This window comes from Microcaecilia unicolor, chromosome 6 (genome assembly GCF_901765095.1).
Source record: "Microcaecilia unicolor chromosome 6, aMicUni1.1, whole genome shotgun sequence".
Lineage (NCBI taxonomy): Eukaryota > Metazoa > Chordata > Amphibia > Gymnophiona > Siphonopidae > Microcaecilia > Microcaecilia unicolor.
The window spans coordinates 121,226,073-121,243,745 of record NC_044036.1 but is presented as its reverse complement, the minus strand read 5'-3'; the positions used below and the strand labels follow the sequence as shown (position 1 = coordinate 121,243,745).

Sequence of the window (17,673 nt, the reverse complement as noted above, 5' to 3'; positions counted from 1 at the left end):
CTTTTCTAGACTCTTTATAGATGAGGCTAAGGAGAATGATTTTGAACACCTTAAGTTTGTGAAGTCTTCCTTGGGATATGTCTAGGTTTCATTATTGATCCTATAATCTTTCTGACCTGTTTACACTTTTTTTTTTTTGGGGGGGGGGGGGAATTTGCGCATGTGACAATTCTGGATCTGTTTTGAGGGGGGTATTATTGAAATGTGGGTCAGTTATAATTGCTGTGATGATGTTTTTAAGATTTGGTTGCTTGTTACTTATTGATTGCAATATTGTTGAATGTACAGTATCTGATCTTTAATAGAAGTGTGATGAAAAATGGATTTTTATCTGTTAATATTGTTCTTCGCTTGCCCTAAACATTGTTTCCTCCTCTAAGAACTCCTTATCAAGACCCATTGGGGAAAATGCAGTAGGCAGTTCTGCTGATTAGTTAATGTTGAATATATTAGTTATTTTATACTATTGAAAAAAAGTCCACTTTCTCTTCCTGTTCTGAAAACCTGACTCAATACAAATTGTCAATCCAATGTAACCTCATAGATCATTTTGTTCTTCCAACATATACCAAGACTGGTATAGCATCAACTCCCCTTGCTGTGCATTTTACTGAAAAGGCTCCCTCATTTAAAGACTTTCAGCAGTGGTGTAGCCAGACAGCCAATTTTGGGTGGGCCTGAGTCCAAAGAGGGTCGGCACAAACTTTTCTATGCCCCGCCCTACCCCCACATTAGCTCAGGGGCGTAGCCAGACCTTGTGGTGGGAGGGGTCCAGAGCCCAAGGTGGGATGCACATTTTGGTCTGCCGCCCCGCCGCCACTGCCCCTCCTACCTCCTCACCACCCTGCTGCTCCCCACCCACTGCTGCAGCAAATACCTTGGCTGGCGGAGGTCCCCAACCCCCGCCAGCTGAAGACTTGTCCAGCGCCAGTCTCCGGCGTCATTGCATTGCCTGCCCTGCTTTCTCTTCCCCTCACGTTCTGCACACTCCTTTTAGTGAAACTGAGCATGCTCAGTTTCACTAAAAGGAGCGTGCCGGACATGAGTGGAAGACAGAGCAGGGCAGGCAACATGACGGTGCCGGAGACCAGTGCTGGACAAGGCTTCAGCTGGCGGGGGTTGGGGACCCCCACCAGCAAAACCAGGGTCCCAGAGGAAATTTGGGGGGGCCCAGGCCCCCATGGCCCCACTTAGCTACCCCACTGCATTAGCTAATGAGGATCCTCAAGCTCTATCAGCTGAAGACCTTCTCTGAAGGTGGCCAAAATTCCCTTTTACCAAGCTTGACAGGCAGCAGCAACATCCCTAAACCACTGATGCCAGCACCCCATGCATGCTTAGTCGTTGGTGGCTCAAGGATGCTATCACTGGCTGCAGAGCTTGGTAGAAGGGAGTTCTGGCCATCTTTGAAGGAGATCCTCAGCTGGGGATACTTGGGGGTCCCCACCAGTTGTGTTAGCTTTGGGGAATGTACATAGCAGATGTCTTTGTATTGTGTTCACTAGAAAAGAAAATGCATTTCCTTCTTATCTCTCCATTGTTACAGTACATGCTGTTTAACTTCTTGGGGTTCCCAGTCCAATTTTTGTTTATGTATTTTTATTTCTAATTTGTGATCCGTGATCCCTTGTTCTGTATTTGGTGAGGGTATGTTGATGGGATAGTACTGGTAGGTGGGGAGATCAGAGGTGAGGCAGAGAGGAGGAAGTATCCAGGGGGCCCCCTCCTTTATTTTCTGACCTGGGCCCTAGCATGTCTAACACTGTCCCTGACTGTTGCTGTAGCTTGTGGGGATTCCCAAGCATCACCAGCTGAGGGCCTTCTCCAAAGACGGCCAGAACTCTTTTCTACCAAGCTCTGCAGTTGGCAGCAGCATCCTTGATCCACTATCAACTAAGCATGCATGAGGTGCTGGCATTGGTGGCTCATGGATGTCTCTGCTGTCTGCCAAGCTTGGTAAAAGGAAGTTTTGGCCACCTTCAGCTGACAGACCTTGAGGATCCTCATTAGCTAAAGTATTTATATTTTGAGTTGCGAGGCGCCAGGGAAGGGGTGGAGAGTGAAGGGAGGGTGGAGGCTGACATAAAATTTGGTGCCCATCCAGTTTGAGCTCAGGCCCACCCAAAATCACTTGTCTGGCTATGTCACTGCTGTAATCACTATCCTCCCATTCATTTCTTTGCCACCCTCTCCTCCCCCTCCTGGCTCTCCCTCATAGTTCCACCGTTCCCAGCACCTTCCTCCCTCCACCCTTATAGCCCAGCACCTCCTCCCTCTTTCTCCCCTCCCCACTCTCGTAGCCTGATATCTCCCTTTCCTGTGGCGATATTCGGTGCCGCACTGCCTGTCTTGCTTTCCCCTCCCCCATGCACATGCTCAGTTTGTGAAATTTCACTAAAACCGAGCATGCGCATTGGGACTGGCAAGTGAGGCAGGCAGTGTGGCATCGAATATTGCTACAGGAAGGATTCTACTTGCGGGGCTTGGGGACCCCCGCCAGCCCAGGTATGTGGAGTTGTGGTGGGGGTCGAGAGTGGCAGGAAGGCAAAATGAGCCCCCCCCCCCCATTTTGGGCTCAGTCTCCGCCAAAATCAAGGTCTAGCTACACCTCTGTACCCTTCTGTTTTGGAACCACAGGAAGTAAACTACTGCTGGGTTACCGCCGGACAAGCCATTTCCGGGGGTTTTCTTTTTCCCCCAGAAATGGTGCACACTCTGGGTGGGACTACAATGTTGGGCTTACTTCCACTCTGTAAAAGGGCGCCGTAGTTTGGTACCCATTTCTATGAGGTGTATTGGAGCAATGGCTCAAGACTTGCAAAATCATAGTTTGATACAGCACTGCAGCTCCTTGTGACTCTGGGCAAGTCACTTAACCCTCCATTCCCCCAATAAGTACCTGAATATATGTAAACTGCTTTGAATGTAGTTGCAAAAACCTCAGAAAGGCGGTATATCAAGTCCCATTTCCCTTTCCCCTCCTAAGGAGAAAGGTGCAACATCAGTATGCTAGTTATCTCCCCCCCCCCCCCCCCCCCCACACTTCTCAATTTGTATTATTCCTCAAAGGTGTCCATTCTGTTGCAGACCTTCATGTCATCCATAAAACAAAATTTTCCATCCAACACCTTCAGAATCTCATTCACAAATATATTGAATGCAACCAGCTTACAACAGATTTTTGAGACACTCAGCTATTACCCATCTATCTTTCCTCAGAGTAAATTGCATTTACCAACACACTCAATCCCTCAACCAGTGTTTAATCTTGCTCTCCACCATGAAACACAGCACCGAGTTCGCATTCTATTTATGAGCCTCCCATGCAAGACTGTATCAAAACTTTGCTGAAATAAGTTAATGAATAAGTTAATTAATTCTTCCTAGAATCAAAACTTTAAGAGCAAATTAGGCTGAAGAAAGCAGCAATGGAGTGGAAGAATAGTCTAGTTTCAGGGATTCTCAACCCAGTCCTTGCTACACCTCAAGCCAGTCAGGTTTTCAGGATATCCACAATGAATATACATGAGAGATTTATATACAATGGAAGTGGTGCATGCAAATTTATCTTATACATAATACATAATGGATACTCTGAAAACCTGGCTGATTTTTGTGCCAATGCTCAAAATGTAACTCTGACGCTAGAGGCAATTAGCGCTGGCCTAGCACTGTCGTTAGTGAGCACAGAATACTCAGAGGGCTCTAGCTTGGGAGACTATCCTGCTTATAATCGAAAGAGAAAAACGCCTATATTTCGACCCAAATCGGGAGATGGGCGTTTTTCTGGCAAAGGCGCCCAAATCGGTATAATCGAAAGCCAATTTTGGGCGTTTCCAACTGCACTCCGTGGCGGAAACGAATAAAGTTGACGGGGCATCGGAGGCGGGACTGGGGCGTGGTTAGCAGCCGAGGAGAGATGGACGTCTTTAGTTGATAATCGAAAAAAAAAAGGCGTTTTTACCGCGATTTTGGGTCACTTTTTTTTTTATCCTTTTTTTTCCACGAACAAGTCCCAAAAAAGTGCCCAAACTGACCAGATGACCACTGGAGGGAATTGAGGATGGCCTCCCCGGACTCCCCCAGTGGTCACTAACCCCCTCCCACCAAAAAAAACCCACTTTAAAAACTTTTTTTCCCAGCCTGTATGCCAGCCTCAAATTCCGTACCCACCTCCATGACAGCAGAATATGTTCGATCCTCTCACAGCCTTTCCCTGGGTCAGATGTGGCTCTCGGGTGCAGTACAGGGTCACATCAGCATTGCATTGTGGTGGGTGTAGGGTATTGGGCTCCGTGATTTCATTAGCTTGTGTTACAGTCTCACAATGTTGGCAGTTGGTAGGCTCTTCTCCCATGGTGCTTTTCCCCCTGCCTACTGGGTCAGAGTGTGCCCTGTTGTGTTTCCGGTAGTCCATGAGGTAGTGGCCATTTTTGTAAGCCAGTTTTAGATCCCTTCCATGTGTTAGCCACGTTAGAGAACTTAGTTCTTACCTTGAATGTGGCTGAAAGAGGGCATTGTACAGCATTCTGCCAGCTCTGACCTGCTAATCTCACTACCAGGGAGACTCGTTGCCAGGGAGAACCTCTGATCTGCAGTTAACTGTGAGTAAACGCGGTTATTCCAATAAAGGACGTTTTCGGAGAGATTAGTCTTCAGGTGTCAACTGGTGTGCCAATGCTATACAGCAGTAACAAGTCCTAGAGGCCTGCGTGTATGCAGGTCCCTGGAGCACTTTTAGTGGGTACCGCAGTGCACTTCAGGCAGGCAGACCCAGGCCCGTCCCCCTCCCACCTGTAACACTTGTGCTGGTAAATGGGAGGCCTCCAAAACCCACTGTACCCACATGTAGGTGCCCCCTTCACCCCTAAGAGCTATGGTAGTGTTGTACATTTGTTGGTAGTGGGTTTTGGGGGAGGGGGGTTGGGAGCTCAGCACCCGTGGTAAGGGAGCTATGCATGTGGGAGCTTTTTCTGAAGTCCACTGCACTGATCTCTAGGGTGCCCAGTTGGTGTCCTGGCATATCAGGGGGGCCAGTGTACTACGAATCCTGGCCCCTCCCACGACCAAATGGCTCGGATTAAGATGTTTTTGAGCTGGGCGTTTTTAGTTTCCATTATCGCTAAAAAAAACAAACGCCCAGCTCAAAAACGTCCATTTTTTTGAAAATATGGTTCGGCCTGCCCCTTCACGGACCCGTTCTCGGAGATAAACGCCCATGGAGATAGGCATTTCCGTTCGATTATGCCCCTCAATTTGTGTGCCAAAGATTAGCACAAATAGCATGCAAATATAGTCAAACGGATGTTAATGAGGTCATTTCCCAATGCTCAGAGAACAGCAACAAAACAAAGCCGCTCTTACCACTAAAAACCTAACACCAGCTCGGAGCAGGCATTAGAATGTTTGAAGAGAGGATTTCTCACAATTCTTTCCTTAAAATCTGTTGGTTTTTATTTAATTTAGAAGCAAAAGGAAGTCCGTGCAAGCCCCTCTGGTAGTGAGAGATGAACGTGTGTGAGTCAGAGCAAACCCGAAAGTGAAAGCACACATTTGGCACCTGTTTCCTGTGCTTAAATATAAGCCTTCCAAGTAAAAAAAAAAATTGAAATCTTATTTTTAAAGACACAGAAACAAAATGCTAATGTATGCTTCACTTTTGGGTTCCGGCCCGCCCTCTGTAGCTCCCGGAACTAACCTGAAGCGCCTTCACGTTCGCATCGCAGCAAGCAGCAGCAGCAGGGCAGGCCACTCCTTCCTTCTGTGTCCCGCCCTCGCCTGATGTAACTTCCGCGAGGGCGGGGCACGGAAGGAAGGAGAGGTCTGCTCTGCTGATGCTGCTGCTGCTTACTGCGATGTGAACATAAAGGCGCTTCAGGTTAGTTCGGAGGGCCTGGCAGCGGGTGGAGGGGGGGCCCGGCGACTTCGGGTGGGGGGGCGGGGTGTGATGCGACCTCGGGGGGGGGGGGGGGCGGTCTTGTCCAGGCCCTGGCCCGGCGGCCCTGGCCTGGCGCATATGCACAAGGGCTGAGCTTGACACGAAACTCTTCTGCGCATGTGCCGAGCACGTTCCCCCTTTGCTTTCGCTTTTAGAGTGTGTATATAATTTTTATACCATTTCCTTTGAGCACTGGTGAGCTAGTTTTCTGTGCTGTTCTGGTGGTATGGGTTCTGCACTGATAGCTTTACCGCGGGAGTTCTGAGCGGCGGCCCATATGTGTGTCCTGAGGACTGGGTTGACAACCACTGGGAAGACTGGTTCAAATCCCACTGCTGCAAGTCATTTTTTTTTTGTTTCATTTGTACCCCGGCACCCCGCGCTTTCCTACTCATGGCAGGCTCAATGCGGCTTACATGGGGCAATGGAGGGTTAAGTAACGCCCAGAGTCACAAGGAGCTGCTTGTGCCTGAAGTGGGAATGGAACTCAGTTCCTCAGTTCCCCAGGACCAAAGTCCACCACCCTAACCACTAGGCCACTCCTCCATTGCCTCAGGTACCAGCATAGGGGCCCTTTTACTAAAGCTTAGCATGCACTAATGGACATTAGTGTGCACTAAGTGCTCGGTAGCCCATAGGTATAAAATAGAACATGCAGCATTTAGCGTGCATGAATGTCTGTTAGCACACGCAATGCTTTAGTAAAAGGGACCCTTAGATTGTAAGCACTTCAGGGACAGGGAAATACCTAGTGTACCTGAATGTACCTCTTCTTGAGCCACTACTGAAAAAAAGGTGTGAGCTTAATCCAAATAAATAATAAAATAAAATTGTCCTTGATGTTAACTCAACATTTTGTTCTATGACAGGACCCAGACACTGAGGATGATAATTTTTGTTTGTCTGGCCCTAAGCGATTCAGATTTAAAAAAAAATCAACCTACACAGTTACCTAATGGCAGGCAAACATTATTCACACCTTCAGGCAGAAACAAACAGGCATTATTATTCACAATGAGACAATAAATTTAACAAATAATGTACAACTTCTTTTTGCAAAAACATCCACACACACTTTCCAGTCCATTTACCCTCCTTCATTCTATGTCCAATGGTTCTCAATTAGGATTTTAAGTTTTAATTGTTGACAGTCATGTTCCTATGCTGATTCTTCTCACTATTTTCCTTCTGTTATCTAATACATTAGTATCCTTGGCTACCACAATTGCCCTGTGTCTTCAAGGATTTCTTTAATATGTGTGACTGTTAGGAAGTAGTCAAGAGCTGTTAAGGCTTATAATTATGGTCTAACTGATCATTAGCATACTGTATCTATATAATGATGTTTCACTACAACTTCCTTTCCATGGAAAAAGAAGAATAGAGCCGGGGGGGGGGGGGGAGGGGGATATAATATAGACATTTAAGTACCTGATGTATTAATGCACAAGAAGCAAGTGCATGATATAAAGGAGTCATGATATAAAGACCTAAGGGCTAGGCTCAGGAAAAATGTCTGGAAATAATTTATCAGAGACAGTGGTGGATGTTTGGAATTTCCTTTCCTTCCAGAGGAGGTGGACACAAAGAACAGCAAACAGAACTCAAAAACAATGAGATAAACACAGAAGATCCCTAGAGGCATAGGGATGGTAATGAGAAGCACTTAGTAACCTGCTGGGAGAAGCAGTTTAGCCCATAACAGAAGTGGCATGACTGCTTTGTTTTTGCAAGTATGTACTGGGGTCACCTGCACAGAGCAGCAGTTATAACCCTAACAGTAAACATTAGGCACACAAGAGTCCCATCAGGTTTTCAGGATACCTACAATGAATATGCATGAGATAGATTTATGCACCAAGGAGGAATTGCATGAAAATCTCTCTCATGCATAATCATTGTGGATATCCTGAAAACCTGATAGGACTAGGTGTGCCTCAAGGACTGGGTTGAGAAGCACTGCATTAGGATAACCTGTATGGAGCTCATTCTGAGGAAAAGGATGTTACCAGTGGTGTGCCGCAAGGTTCTGTTCTTGGGCTGGTTCTTTTTAGCATTTTTTTTTTGTTACATTTGTACCCCGCACTTTCCCACTCATGGCAGGCTCAATGCGGCTTACATTTTTCTAAGTGATATTGCTGAAGGGCTGTCTGGTAAGGTTTGCCTCTTTGTGGATGATACCAAAATCTGCAATAGGTTAGTCACCCATGTTTCAATCACGTCCAGGGTAATTGATTGAGCAGCTGGTCACTGCAGGAATTAAGGCAGGGGTGCCCTCGCCAGGTCAGGTTTTCAGGATTTCCCCAATGAATATGCATGAGATCTAGTTACATACAATAGAGGCAGAGCACGCAAATAGATCTAATATCCAATATTTTTTCTTACAAAATAGAAACAGAATGTAATTCACAAGTTGTGATTTCTGCAATAACATGCTCTTACTACTACTACTACTTATCATTTCTATAGCGCTACTAGACGTACGCAGCGCTGTACACTTGAACATGAAGAGACAGTCCCTGCTCGACAGAGCTTACAATCTAATTAGGACAAACAAACAGGACAAACAAGAGATAAGGGAATATTAAAGTGAGGATGATAAAATAAGGGTTCTGAACAAGTGTACAAGGGTTAGGAGTTAAAAACAGCATCAAAAAGGTGGGCTTTTAGCTTACATTTGAAGACGGCCAGAGATGGAGCTTGATGTACCGGCTCAGGAAGTCTATTCCAGGTATAAGGTGCAGCAAGACAAAAGGAACGGAGTCTGGAGTTAGCAGTGGAGGAGAAGAGATTTACCCAGTGAACGGAGTTCCCAGGGAGGAATGTAGGGAGAGATGAGAGTGGAGAGGTACTGAGGAGCTGCAGAGTGAATGCTCTTGTGGTTTATGGTATACTAGCCATTGAGCCTGTTAAAACGGGCTAGTATGGGTTTTTTCCAAGGTCCCCTCCCCTCGCCGCTGCAGGGCCCCTCCCCTCGATCGCCGCTACCGCCCCCCCCCCCCCCGGAGTCGCCGCCACCCCTCCACCGGCCCGGGCCCTCTCTTCGCTATTGAACTTACGTCGCCGAAACGCAGCACACAGATCAGCAGAGCTCCCGTCGGCCTTCCTTCTCTGCCTGTGTCCTGCCCTCGTGTGACGTAACGTCGGCGAGGGCGGGACACAGGCAGGGAAGGAAGGCCGACGGCAGCTCAGCTGATCTGCCTGCTGCGTGTCGGCGATGTAAGTTCAATAACGAAGAGAGTGCTCGGGCTGGGTGGAGGGGGGCGGCGGCGACTCCGGGTGGAGGGAGAGGGAGCAGTAGCGACGTCGGCGGTTCCCTCCCTTCCCTTCGCGCAATTTCCGTCTCTGTCCCGCCCCCGTCATCACGTATTGACACGGGGGCAGGACAGAGAGGGAAGTTTCTACTGCGCATTTGCGGGTGAGTACGGTCACTCGCCATTTATATGTTTGATAGGGCAGACTATCAGGAAGGTTAAGCATCATTTGGTTCAGCATTTAAGTAATATCAGATTAAAACAGATTAATGCCCCTCTCGTGCAACATTGGGAACAAGTCCCACATAATTAGAAGACTTTAGGGTTGTGCTTCTGATTAAAGTAAACCCTAGCACAGGCAGAGATATCTCCGTATTGTTACAGCAAAGAGATTTATATTTGATTGGAGAATGGTAATTCTTATGGGATTGAACAAAGAAGTCGAATGGCCAGTGATTTGAGTGACATGTCAAGTTTCAGCCTATCATGGATGAGATAGTTCTTGTAATGCGCATGCTTGTGTGCCTTAGTGTTGTTAGACACCATTGAGCAATAAGTCTGTTGGGACGAACAGCCTGGAGTTGCATTCACTCAATAGGATACAAGCTGATTAAGGTATAGAATTTTTATGCATATTAATTAGGGCAATCCTAAACACCCCACTGGATTGCAGCTCTCGAGAACCGAGGTTGAATTAAGGTATGACCCCCTCTGTAATTCCCCAGTGGTTACTGTCCCCTTACCTTTCCCCTCAAAGTGAAACTTTAAAGGAATAGCAGGCTCTATGACAGCTTCAGGTATTATAAGCATTCTGACCAACTCAGGAGGAAAGTATGAGGGGCAGCCTAGTGGTTAGTGCAGTGGACTTTAAACCAGGGGATCCTGGTTCAAATCTCACTTTAACTCATTTGTATTTTAATTGTGAGCCCCCAGAAACAAAAATATACCTACTGTACCTAAATATATAAGCCACTGCAAGCCTGAAGGTTATTGAAGTGGTATACATTCAGGTACAGTAGGTATTTTTCTGTTCTTGGAGGGTTCAAAATTACAAAATAAAAAAAGAGAAAGTGGGATTTTTAAAGTATACTACACTAACCACTAGGCCTCTCCTCTGCTCTAGCAGCATAGCCAGAAGCAATTTTTGAGTGGCCAACAGGTTGGATGGGTGGGCACTAGGGTTGTCAAAGAAAAAAACCACCACCTGATGCACCCATGCCCTACCTCACCCTATGCTCCATCCCTACCCCGCTCCCAATAACTTCAATGAGAGTAGCAGTGCAGGCTATACTGAAGCTTTGGGAAGTCCAAGAGACTACACTCTTCAGTCTCCATTGAACCGTGGTCCCTCAACACAAATATGCTTCCCCTATATCAGGGCTTGTCAATTCTTTTGTGGCTACAACCCCATAATCATGGCCAAATAAAACTGTGACCCCCCACCAGAGTTGCAGAATAATTAGGTACCTATGGAAAGCCCACTCAGGTCATGACCCCATATGTGAGTTTTGTGACCCCCATTTGGTGTCCCAACCCACAGTTTGGGAAGCTTTCTCTTATGAAGCCAAATACATTCTGCATCTTCAGACCCCCTGACCCTCCTCCAACAGTGGATGCAGAGCAAAGCTAGAACATTTCCCCATAAAACTCACCATACAAATAAACATTTATCTCTAGTGTAATCTCAATAACAGATATACGGCCTCTTACTAAAATGCACTAGCGAATCCCATGCGGCAAATGTGAGGCAGACTATTCAAAATTAATGTGCTGTGTTGCGTTTGTGTGCCGTGAATTGCTAGCACAGTTTAGTAAAAGAGGCCCATAGTGTAAAGTAACACAAGTCACTCAGAAGCTAGATCAAATCTATCACGCCAGTACTAACTTCCACAACAAGGATTCTACCTATGATATTTTAGGGCCCTAATGTAAACCTCTACTGCCTATTTACCATTGATTGTAATCTTGTTTGGCTGCTTACCTCAAGCCATCAAACAATCCCAAGTAACAGAGTACATTAAACTAACCACATTCTCTTAGTTCAAAACAAAGAGAAGGAAGGAAACTAAAGAAGACAAGAACCAGACAGATGTTACAATGGTAAATGTAAGTTTCTTACTAACAAGTCTGGGATTTTTAAATTAAAATTTATTTTATAGATGCAACTAAATATTCCTGACAGCAATTAAAGAGTGAACCAGGATATCAGATAACTGTTACTAATCACATAATTTCACTTACAATGTTAACTTCTTCTGAAGGAAATACTTTTTTACTAGAGAATGACTCTGTGTCCAATTTTTGTCTTTCTGACCTCCTAGGGACTTCAACCTTCCCTATCAAGTAAGTATGGCTTTAATGGCTTTCCCATCCAGAACTTCCACCCCCTTATATTACTCAGTAAAGATGTAGTCCCATTGTGTCCACCTGATGAAGTTTCACTTAGCTGAGATCTGTCTTCAGAGAGGCTTTGGTCTTTCTTGCATGGTGGGGCCCTTCTCCGACATCCAGCACAGGTCTCTGCCAGCCTGTAGCTACTAATCTGTGCTTTAACAACCCAATGAAGGAAAACCTTAACTTCCTACTCCATTAATTAGCACATTCACTTACTGTGACATCATATACTGTACATGAGCTTCACTAACTATAAATAAAATAAAAATAAATTAGGTGTCCCTGTCTTCCAGGCCTATTCGCATCACCTTTCCCTGTTCCCTGGAAGAGCACTGCTTAGTTGAGCTTGTTCACTCAAAAAGAATCACATCCAACCTTCACGTTCACTATAGTCAAGGTAAGGACTCCAGATTTCACCCTGTTCTTATTAGGATCTGAATAAAATAAGTAGAACTCAGATCTCACTCACTCCCAGAGTTACTCACATATGTGCTTAAATAACAGACATTGTCATAGCAACCTCTCAGCATACCCAAAACATGGTGCATACAGGTTCACTTTTTCATTAGAACTGCCACTCACAACTGACTGTGATCCGAGGAGACACTGCTCATTCATTCAGGATCAAATTAAAATCAGTCTGCAGTATTACAATACTTTCACATAAGGAGCACACCATCACATTTCTGTTCTCTCTGAAATCTTCAGCTCTTCTGACCACAGCCAGAGCAGCTGCTGCTAAGGTTAATGGTGACTGTGAGTCACCAGCTGACCTCCAGTAGTCAGTCAAACCACAGCACACAAAACTCCATGGTCTCCATTTTCAGCCCATAAAGCATAATGTGAAAAGCACATTTTTGCCAAAATTATCACAAAAAGTTCTATAAGATTTATCCAAAATGTCCTGTAATCCTTGGTCCCATCAAACTACACATACCATATTTTTCTCCAACCTTGTGCTCCACATTTACAGACATCTACACATTTTTGCCAAAAATTACCCCTCAAAACCCTAAAGAACCAGAAATGTCCACTCTAGAACTACTCAGCATCACCCCACGTATACCTCCAAGTGACGCCTGTTAAAAAAAAAACAGATTTAAAATCCAGAACTGGCACAAACTAAAACCTTCACGTTTTAATCCCAAAATGATTTTTTTCCAAAACTTTTAAAGCACTAATCCATCCACCTAAAGAGGTTCTCATAAATTCCATTAGATTTAATAACAAATTAACCCTTTAAGCCCTGGCTAAATGGGACCAAATGGAAGCAAGAGCAATACCAACTTGTATTTTTTAGTGAGGCGCTAACCTGGTGGTATCGGATAGCACCACATGCCATCCGGTTAGTGTGGGAGCACATACCGCCACTTCAAGAGTAATCTTACTGCATGGCCATTGCTTTTTTTACCGGCTGCAGTAAAAACAGCCCCCGCTGCTAGCGCAGGTCCCTTTTTACCACAGCTTGGTAAAAGACCTCTCAAAGCATCGTTTACAGAATAGTGCTTAGCGCTATTTTTATTTGGCGCCAATTTTTTGGTGCCATTTATATAATTTGGTCCATAATGTACTGCATTGTATACATCATAAAAATAAATAGTAAATGATTGGCAATCTGGAGTATGTCAATACATTTTTCCTTTCTTAATGAAAAGTAATTATATTTTGTGCACCAAAGGAGCATTACCTTCTTTCATAATTACTAGTCTTGAAATTGTGTCACAAGTACTGAACCTCTTCTGTGTCACCAGTGTTTGGATCAGGTTTCAAACAGATAGGCCAGTAACAGAGTAACCTCCCATAAATTCTCCAGTTTAGCAATGCCAGGAAATTAATGATATGTAATTAACAAATTACTAAAGCTTTGGTCCAAGACCTAAGAGTTTCACAATACTTACTGTATACTAAAGAGTGGTAAAGGATGGCATAGGGATGTAATATGGAGATAGTTCCATTACTGGCCTCCCAAACATATCAAAATGAATAAAAATCAATTTCAAGTTTCAAAAATGTTCAGTCTTTCTGTAGTAATGTGAATGAAGAAGGGCTCTGGAGCCAGGATAAACTGGAGCTACACAGTGGGTTAAGGTGAATAAATAATATTTATTTCAGGTGTCAGGTAGGGGGGTCCTGTTTACTTCACATGTGTGTGTGTGTGTGGGGGGGGAAAGTAAACATAAAACTAGACCCTAGATATAAGAATGCCCTTTTGTGGCCTGCTCCTGCAGGGCCACGGCATGCACAGTATTCAAGGTAGAATACACTGCTGGGATCTGGTTTGGCTCCCTAGAATACCAGTACAATCTTTAGCAGTCAACACAGGCCAACCTAAGTCTGGCCAGGTCAAAGATATTGGTTTGCAAGGTTCCAAGTTGAACATGGCCTACCTGACTGTGGCAGTTGCAGTTCACAGACACATGGTAGAAGTATATGCAGTCAGGTGTCACTGCTTCCCTCTAGGCCTCCTTAACCTAACTGTGCCCTGAGCTTTTATACTTTCTGGACCATGCCCTGACTCCTGGCTTCATCCCTCTTGTGTCACTTCCCTCTTGGTGGGGACTATGCGTTTTTAAGGGAGTATCCTTAAGGGGAAGTGGCAGCTTTCTATAGATTTCGTCACACTGTCATTAACTGATGTGTTTATATGCAACAATAATGCTTTCAAGGCAGATTTTAGGATACTAATGCTCAGTATGAAAAAGCTCGATGTTAACTGGAGCATGATTTCAGGATGGCATGGAAAATGTCAGTTGGTAGCATGCACCTTTCCGTTGTGACTAATAGTCCATTTAGTCATAGGTGCTCAGATCTCATATTTCAGTATACTTAAGAGTGTCTAATTCATCATCCTTTATTTCTTCATTCCCAGTCTAATCATCCAAGCATAGGTTTGATCCAGGAGGTTTCCTAGAAATATGATGGCAATCAGATACAGAATTTACTGGCATGAAATTGACTCTGTAACTGAAGGGTACCTGGTTGAAAAAAACTATACAAAAGATACCAATGAACTAAAGGATAAAAAAATTGGCATGTAATTTACAAAATAGCATGCCCAATTTTTCTACCATGACTTATATGCAAATAAGTCCATTCTGAATTTTCTTCTGCGAAATTTCTCAAAACAATTATGATATATGGCTTAGAAACACAAATTTACACATGGTTTAACTACACTGTAATAGTTAATGAGCTATTTTCAGCTTATTTAACTTAATCTGCATACAATTTTGCATTTGGAAAACAATGTAAGCAATACTATTCTTTGTAAATTCAGAAATTAAACAGTCAGGCAGGGCCATATGCAAAATAAGTTGCTCATTGGTAGTGTTGGCCCTGACATAAGCCAAGAAGCTGAGTGTGAGGGGATCTATAGAATATTACCACTTTCCCCCCTTAAGGGTACTCCCTCACAGTGTCAGAGCCACCTTAAAACCCACAGTCATGCCCAAGGGGGAAGTAACACTGGAGGGGTGGAGCCAGGAGGGTACCATCCAAAAAGTATAAAAGCCTGGCGCACAGCTAGGTTAAGGAGACCCAAAGTGAAGCAGTGATGCAAACTGCATTTGCCTCCACCACCTGCGTGGGAACTGCAACTGCTACAGTCAGGTAGGCCAAGTTCAACTTGAAACCTTGCAACTTTGGATTTTGACTGACGTAACTGATAGACATTACATTTGTAACTCTGAGGAACCAGGCCAGAGACAAGTAAAGTGTACTGCCATGCTGAAGACAATAACATATGCTGTAGCCCTGCAGGCACAGGCCAATGGAGAGCCTTGTTATGTCTGGGGAACATTTTTGTGTTTATTTTCTCCCCCCCCCCCCCCCAAACTATGACTGGAACAGGACCCCTTCCCGATACTTATAATAAATCGTATTTTCATTTACTTGTACTCACTGTGTGGCTCCCGCTTGTCCTGGCCCCAGGCCCGCCCTTGCTCACATTACTACACTGAGTAAGTAGAAAATGAGTCAGCCTATTATACTGGGTTGTACTGAGCAGTGTGAAATCTGTGAGACAGAAATTACACTAAAAAGGGAAGATGTGACCTACATGGAGCAGCAGCTATAACTACTACTACTACTTAACATTTCTAAATAACCTTCCTAGGCAGAATGGATGGATCACATTTGTCTCTATCCACCATCATTTACTCTATTACTATATGCATTAGAATGCAGCACTTGAGCTGTGCCCGCCTGTTACCACTGTCTGTACATCATCCATGAATAAGTACATAAGTAATGCCACCCTGGGAAAAGACCAAGGGTCCATCGAGCCCAGCATCCTATCCATGACAGTGGCCAATCCAGGCCAAGGGCACCTGGCATGCTTCCCAAACGTACAAACATTCTATACATGTTATTCCTGGAATTGTGGATTTTTCCCAAGTCCATTTAGTAGCGGTGTGAGATTGGTGTGGAATCTCACCCAGTTCGACTTCGCAGTTTTTTGAGCTTCAGCGTCTCAAGTACTACACAAATACCAACATGCTTCGGAATGGAACACGAGGAGGTCCCTACCGCAATTGAGTACGATGAATGGACCGGCTTAAGCCGCACCACGGACAAGGTGGCGCCAGCATGACAAACCCTATTGATACTCTTCCGCAGATTGCACAGTTTCCACAAGCACAACCAGTCCCATGATCTCCCACCCTCGCACATGCCAGCAGCTCCATCTCTCGCACGTTCCGCCGCATCGTTAGCTCCAACCAGCAGCTCTGATTGGCCTGCCAGCAGTAAAGCGGCGAGCGCACGTACTGACGTCACCACTTTAAACGGCGGGGAGCAGGGCGGCGCGCGCCCAAAGCGAAGCAGCGAGCGACTCTGGAGAGAGTGATTGTTCCATACGTGTAACGATCACAGCGCGTGAACGTCTCTGTGACGGTTAACGGTTGGGGCCGGTGCTACTGGGCTTTCTGTTGTTTGCAAGCAAGCGGCGGAGTCCTCAGTCTCCTCTGATAAACAGGAGCTCTGGAAGGTGGCTGCAGCATCTCTTCGTACTGCTCGTTTTCCTTTAGCTTCCTCGAAGCGACGAATATGAATTTTCTCGTATGTTCCGGAAGGAATCGGGTAAGTCGAAGCTCGCCGTTGTGTGCTGGGGGTGGGGGATTAGGCATGGTATTATTGGCGGGAAGTGTGGTGTGCGCTTACAGAGGGGAGAGGATAGTGGGAGCTGGGAGGGAGGCCTTGTTATCTCTCGTGCTCTCCTGCGGCGCGTACATCCGCCTGGGGTAGTGTGATCAAGCTTCTCCGGGGCAATGTAAATCAGGTTGCTTATGGTACAGTCAAAGCGCTTTACAGATAGTATCTACAGAAAAGGGTATATCAAGTGTGGAATGTCTGGCTCAGAAGTAAAGCCCATTAGTTACGCGGAGTATGATTTCAGTCTGAGGTTTACTGCTAATGTTAACCATGATACTGTACCTTATCGTGCCAAAGTTATACTGCGCTGGCGGTCGGCCGTCTGCACCGTTTATCAAAAATACTTCAGGTAAGGGGCAAGCTGTCACCTTCAAATTCAGCGGGATGCACCCAGACTCGGATTAGGTGAGGAAAGAAGATTAGTTGCATGCGTGATATAATTGCTCACTTAAACGTTTATAGAAGGACTAGCCGTTAAGCCCGTAAAAACGGGCGGGTATTGGAATGTTTTTTTCCCCAAGGCCCCCCTCCCGTTGCAGCTGCAAAGCCCCCTGCCATCCTCCTTCCCTGCCAGCTCCAAGGCCCCCTCTGTCCCTCCCTCCCAGCTCCAAGGCTCCAGTCCTCCCCCCTTCCCAGCTGCAAGGCCCCCTGTCCTTCCTCCCTCCCTCCCTCCAAGGCCCCAGGCCCTCCCCCCCAGCTCCCAAGGCCCCCATCCCTCCCTCCCAGTTCCAAGGCCACCTGCTCTCCCTCACAACTGTAAGGGGCCCCATTCCCTCACAACTGTAAGGGGCCCCCCTGCCCTCCCTCCCAGCTCCAAGGCTCCAGTCCTCCCCCCTTCCCAGCTGCAAGGCCCCCTGCCTGCCCTCCCTCCCTCCCAGTTCCAAGGCCCCAGGCCCTCCCCCCAGCTCCCAAGGCCCCCGGCCCTCCCTCCCTCCC

General features: G+C 45.9%; 1 protein-coding gene across 2 annotated transcripts in view; it reads left to right on the top strand.

The window, feature by feature from the left end:
* The first annotated feature begins 16,387 nt into the window (after positions 1 to 16,387).
* Positions 16,388 to 17,673, top strand: part of IVNS1ABP (influenza virus NS1A binding protein) — a 124,942-nt gene continuing 123,656 nt past the window's right edge. For both annotated transcript variants that reach the window (XM_030206675.1, XM_030206674.1), the window contains exon 1: positions 16,388 to 16,665. The gene's annotated coding sequence lies outside the window, so the exon portion shown is untranslated. The remainder of the gene's footprint in view (positions 16,666 to 17,673) is intronic.